Source organism: Camelus ferus, chromosome 3 (genome assembly GCF_009834535.1).
Source record: "Camelus ferus isolate YT-003-E chromosome 3, BCGSAC_Cfer_1.0, whole genome shotgun sequence".
Taxonomy (NCBI): Eukaryota; Metazoa; Chordata; class Mammalia; order Artiodactyla; family Camelidae; genus Camelus; species Camelus ferus.
The window spans coordinates 115,491,387-115,497,429 of record NC_045698.1 but is presented as its reverse complement, the minus strand read 5'-3'; positions in this window follow the sequence as shown (position 1 = coordinate 115,497,429).

Here is a 6,043-nt window from a genome sequence, read left to right as displayed (position 1 = left end):
CTGGTCCTGGGGAGGAGGAGGCCTGAAGGGAGGAGGGCCGAGGGACATTAGAGGGTTTCACAGAGCAGAATGGTCTCTCACAGACCCAAGTCCAGCCCAGCCCTCCCCAGAGGTGGGAGCGGGCAGTGCTCCGTGTAAACACATGGAGAGGCAGCAGCTGTCACATGCAGAGGCCACATCCAAGGTCCCCAGGCACTGAGCAGCCCCATGGATCCCCTCACGAGGCTGGCACTGGAGGCCCACGTGCCCAGCTCCGTCTAGCACACCCCCAAACGGTGCTACGAGGGAGGTCTGTGCGAGCCCCCGGACCCTCGTCTCTCCCAGAGTGCCTGTCAAGGCCCTGTGCCACTCCCCTCTGGAGCAGGAACGTGGAGACAGCTGGGAGGCTTTGTGCCCTGGATTAGTCGAGGGGCAGCCACAACAATCGACCACAAACAGGGTCGGGGTGGCAGCTTAAACAGCAACGGAAACGTGTTCTCTCCCAGCTTTGGAGGCCAGAAGTCTGAGATCAAGGTGTGGGCAGGCCGCGTCCCCTCGGGAAGCTCGACAGCACGGTCCTCTCTGCCTGTTCCAGCTGCTGGTGCCCCAGGCATGCCCAGGCTTGTGGCCACATCTCTCCTGTCTCTGCCTCCATCTTCGTGTGGCCATCTCCATGTCTTCTCGATCTTCTCCCCTGCTGTCCCTTATGAGGACACCTGTTGTGGAACATAGGGCCCACCTAGACAGTACAGGATGCCCTGATCTGGAGATCATTGACTCAAGTGACTAAATATTTCTGCAAGACCCTTTCCCAAATGTAGTCCTAACCTGTGGTTCAGGTAGGTGTGAACTTTGAGGGATGGAGCTCCACCCACTGCGGTCCAGAGGACCTAGGGCGAGGGGAGGGAGGACCTAGGGCAAGGGGTGGGAGGACCTAGGGCAAGGGGTGGGCCCAGGTGGGGAAAAGAGTGTGCTCTGGGTTGGAAGGGAGCAGGGGTGGGTCCAGGGCCTGTGGTGGGCAGGACAGAGCACGCCTCCTTTTCTTGACCAATTAGGAATGAAAACAGTCTCTTGAGCAATTCTTCCTCATCACCTCAAGGAAGGCCCATGTCCTTTGTGGGGCAGTGGGGAGAGGCCTCTGGGCTGACGGAGGTGCAGCCCATCTCACGGTGTGGGTGTTAGGCACCTGCCGTGGTCACCTTCTCCCTGGCCCAGGCAGGCAGGTGACCCCAGGGTGTGGGGGGCCCTTGGCTAGGCGGGGTACACCCTCTGTGCCCTCTCAGGATGCCTGCTACACCCCCAGCTTCCTCTCCCTCACTCTGAGCCTGCAGCCTCTTCCAGAAGCAGGTTCCTTGTGCCTCATCCTGGTGCTGGTCCCCGACATGGCCTGTCCACCTTCTCTGAGCCTAGAGTTCTCTGACCACGACATCCCCCCGACTCCACCAAGTTTGTCCCCAGTCCCCAGCCCCTCTGCCCTTCCTGCTGGCCTCTATCTTCCCTTGAGTCCATCTCCTATGTCCTGTCCTTCCATAGCTGTGATGTGCCCTGCTGGACCTCTGGTGGCCCTTCTCCTGGGAGGTCGCCTCCCTGCCACCTCGGGTCTTGTCCAAGCCCCCCTGGATGCCCAGGAGAGGGGCTGACACCAGAGGAATGTGGCATTATCTGCCTAATCAACAGGGTCAGGCAGAAAAGCCACCGTGCCCCTTTCTGGTCTCATGGACACTCCCTCTAGAGACAGAAGAGTATCTCCTGACACCAGACCCTTGCCAGGCTGAAGGTGACCTGGCAGCTCCGAGAGGTCCCTCAGCCAGGCACTGGGATCCACGGGTGAGGGCAGCTCAGGGACATCTGCCACCTGGGGGGCCCATGGGGGCAGCTCCTCCTCACTGCACGTTGTGAGAAGCAAGGCCTTCTTCTCCCTGGGCCCTGCTACTGAGGGCCAGGCAGGTGCTGGGCGTCTGTGCCCTGAGCTAGGGAGCAGGCAGCCTGAATGGTGCCATTCTTCCTGGGCGACAGTGGCTGAAATTGCAGTTGAAAGCCATCCAGGTGTAGGCTGTGGGGGCTGCAGAGGGAAAGAAGGGGCTGGCAAGGAGGGACAACTGGTCAGGACTTTGTAGAGCTTCCTGCCAGGGCCGACCTCCTCTCACCTGAGTAGGCAGTCCTCTGCCCAGGGTCCCTATCTGGGCACCCAGGTCTCCCCTCGGTCCTGGGTTCCACGTGTGGTGGATCTGCTTTGTGCTCCGGGCTAATCTTACGTGCGTCTGTGTCTGAGTGTGCCTGTGTGTAAGCACGTGGGGGACTGGGTCCATGTGTCTGTGCATGTGTGTGTGCATGTGTGCCTGTGTCCTCTGTGTCTGTCTGCACACACGCGTGTATACATGCAGGTGTATCTGTGTACATGCACGTGCATTCATGTGTCTGTACGTGTGCACGTGTGTGCACGTGTGTGCACACTGAGGACAAAGTGCTGGGCTGTCACTCTACTCCTTTCTGGCCACCCGCTTTGCCCAGTGACTGCGGTCTCTCCTGTCCCTGTCTGTGGCCTCCTCCAGCTGGCAAGCTCCTGCTGGCCCGGCCCAGAACCTGAGGCAGGGGAAGGCTTTCCCTGTCCGACCACATCCTGGGGAGGCAGCCCAGGACCACAGATGGCCAGAGGCAAGTCTGGGCTGGAGCCCAGCCCAGCCCTGCCAGGGCGGGGGCAGGCACCGGAGGCAGGAGATGGCTGGGGGATTAGGTAAGAAGGTGCGGTTAGGTAACGTCTCAGACGGGGCCCGCACATTTGGGAAGGTATTCAGCTGGATCCCACCTGCCTTCCAGGATGACTTCAGAGACAGGATGATGTGGAGAGGCAGATGAAGGAGAAGGGGGAGGGGGGCAGAAGAGGGAAAAGGGGGAAGGGGAGGAGGGGCAGAGGGGGAGGAGGGAGAGGATGGAGAGGGGGAGGGGGTTAGGAGGAAGAAGGGAGGAAGGGAGAAGGAGGAGAAGGGGGAGGAGTCAAAGGAAGATGAGGGGGAGGATGGAGAGGAAGATGAGGGGGAGGGAGATGGAAAAAGTGAGGCCAACTCCTCATGGCTGGATAGCCTGGACAAGTGACGGTGGGGCCCTGTTTCACCTTGCTGTGAGACCCTGGGGGCCCTGGGACCACAGGAGCCGCAGGAAGTGCTACTCACTGCCTCATCAGGGCCTGGCTGAGCCACACCCGGCAGGTGCTCAGCGAGCAGCCCCTGAGGAAGAAAGAGGCTGCCCGGGAAGGCTGAAGGCCCGGGAAGGCTGAAGGCCCAGAGCACCGAGGTGCTAAAAACCAGGAGGATATAGGTGGGTCAGGGCCCCCTGGGCCCCACCATGGGGGGCACGCAGCCCCCATTCCTCGCGCTGCTCTGGGGGTTTCGATGCCCTTGGCCTGAGCCTACCCCACCCCATCCAAGGGGGCTCTTGGCTGCTGCAAAGGCCACTGGACAGACAGGACGGTGGTGACAGCGTGCGTGTGATAGGCTTGTGTGCTCTGGACATACAGCCTTGCCTTGAGCCAACCTGCTGCGTCTCAGCTCCTCCTCAAGCTTCCTGTCCCCACCCCCCTCTCTATAGAGCCACCTCAACCTGTGACAGACTGTGCCTCCCCGCCTGGGCTGCCCACGGTCCCGTCCCCAGTGTCTGGTCACTGTGCTCCTTCAGGAAGCAGCCCTGCCCCTGGGCCCCTCCCAGCTCACTGCCCTCTCTTGGGCTCCTCTCTTGGAACAGGGCCCTCTCAGCTCACTGTCCAGAATGTAAGTCAGGGACCTGACCCCTAGGCAGGACAGATGCTAGGCACAGCCAGGACCTCAGGCGATGGGGTGCATGCGTAGGGCCACCTGACCTATCCGCCTGAGCTCCCAGGCAGAGGGAGCCCCCGGTCTGGGGACAAGTGTCCTGGTCCTGCATGATCTTGCCTCTGCCTGGCTCCTGGGCCTCAGTTTCCCTCTGTATACCTTGGAGGTGGAGCTGGGGGCTCAGGGGCAGCTTCGTCCCCTGCACCAGCAAACGCCCCCTTGGATGGAGTGAAGGAGGGGTCTAGCAGGTTGCCACAGAAACAAGGCCAAACAAACAGTCCCCCCCAACAGGCCTGTGGGGCCCCTGTGGCAATGACCTCATCTGCCACCAGCCCGGGGCTGTGGGGGGTCCTGGGCTGGCAGGGGGAGCTGCAGCATCCTGTGTTTGTGTGGGCCCTCGTCCATGGAAACGGCTGGAGCTGGGGAGCAGAGCCGGGAGGCTCCTGCTGTGGTTATTAGCTGGGCAGCCAGAGGCCCACCTCCTAGAGCAGGGAGAGGAGGGGAGGGGAGAAAGGAAGAGGGAGAGGGGGAGAGAAAAGTGAAAGGAGAGCAAAGGAGGGGAAAAGCAAGGGGAGGGAGAAGAAGGAGATAGGAAAGAGGAAAGAGAAGGGGGAAGGGACAAGAGAGAGGGGGGCAGAGGAGGAAGAAGTCGGGGGAGGGGAAAGGAGGGGGCCAGGGAGAAGGAGGGCAAGGGAGGGGTTGGAGGAGGGCTGAGGTGGGAGAACGCAGGGGTGGTTGGGGTTTGATGGTACTGGAGTGGGCAGTGGGAGGCCCTGATGCCATGGAGGATGAGAAGACAGGACCAGCACACCAGGCAGATGGAACAGCTTGTGTGGAAAATGCTGGGATGTCCCGAACCTGGACCCACCAGGTCAAGGTCTGGAGTGGGGGCAGGGCCCGGGGGCAGGGCTGGCCAAGACCAGGCAGCAAGGCCTCGGCGTGGGTTTTGTCACAACAGCAACTGGGCACTAGCCACATGATTCTTCCTGCAACTTTGAAAGAGAATTTGTAACCGTCCTGCAATGAGCATCAGTCATCTACTGCCGCATAACAAATTATCAGGTGTAGCAGTGTAAAGCCACGAGAGCTAGGGGTCACGGGGACATCTGGTAGCCTCCCTGTCACATGCCCACATATCCCGCACCGATTCACCAACTGTTCATTTAGTCACCTTTGCTTTGTCTACTCTCTAAAAACAGCCACGTCTATTTTTACCCTTTGAGAGTAAGCTGGTGTCATCCTGACACCTCCCCCCTGTATTCTCCAGTGTATCTTCCAGTAACACGGGCACTTACTCCTGACCGTCTTCACACGGTCAATCCAACATTGATGGAACAACGTCACTGCGTGGCTGTTTGTGGTTTTTGTCTTCTGATCCAGGACTCATCGAGAATACACCTGTTTGCCCCTTCAGAGACGCCGAGGTGGGTCATGGGCGAAGTGGTTAACTGCCCTTTTTCTGCGCTGTGCAGGCACATAGTCTTCCTGTGACCAGGGAGCAATCCACTCCATCAATCGTCCCAGGACTCAGGGATGCTCTGCCCTAAGCAGTGACTGCACTGGTGTTTGTGAAAGGGCAATTTCCTAATTCTAGCATTCCTGCTGCATTTATTACATGTCGTTGTTCGGTGAAGCAAATTGCCCTCCTCAAGTTTCAGTTTGCTTTTTATTATTAACAAGAACACACAGATTCTTTTCTTTTTTTTTTTTTTTTTTGACTCAAAATGTTACAATGCAATGACATTGTTACCCTTCGAATACTCACATTTTTCCCAATTTGGCCAGGAGGACCCATCCAGGTTGCCTTTTCTGTCCTACTAGTCTATGCAGAGTTCCTTGCTTTCTGGATTCCAGGGTTTTTAGACAGAAGTGAAAGGGTTCATGGAATCACTCTGGGGACTCTAGAGAGATACACCAAAAAAAAAAAAAAAGAAGATTACATCAGAGGAAACAGAAATAATTCAGGGTACAGAAAGGAGTTTTAAATAGACTCATTAATATCATTAGAAAGATTTGCGAAGGAGTTACCATAAAATGAAGATAAAGTCTATGGAAAAGGAACAAAAAAAGATAAGTGAATTATTGGAAATGAAAATAGAGCTAGCGGAATAAAAATTCTTTTTTAATAAAAAATTGAAAGACAAAGCCCACGAAATCTAGTGAGAAAGAAAGAAAAAAAAAAAAAAAAGGCCAGCTTCTCCTTGGCTACCTTCCAGCCGTGGTATTCACCTGAGTTTTGGAGTTGTGGTTATGAATTC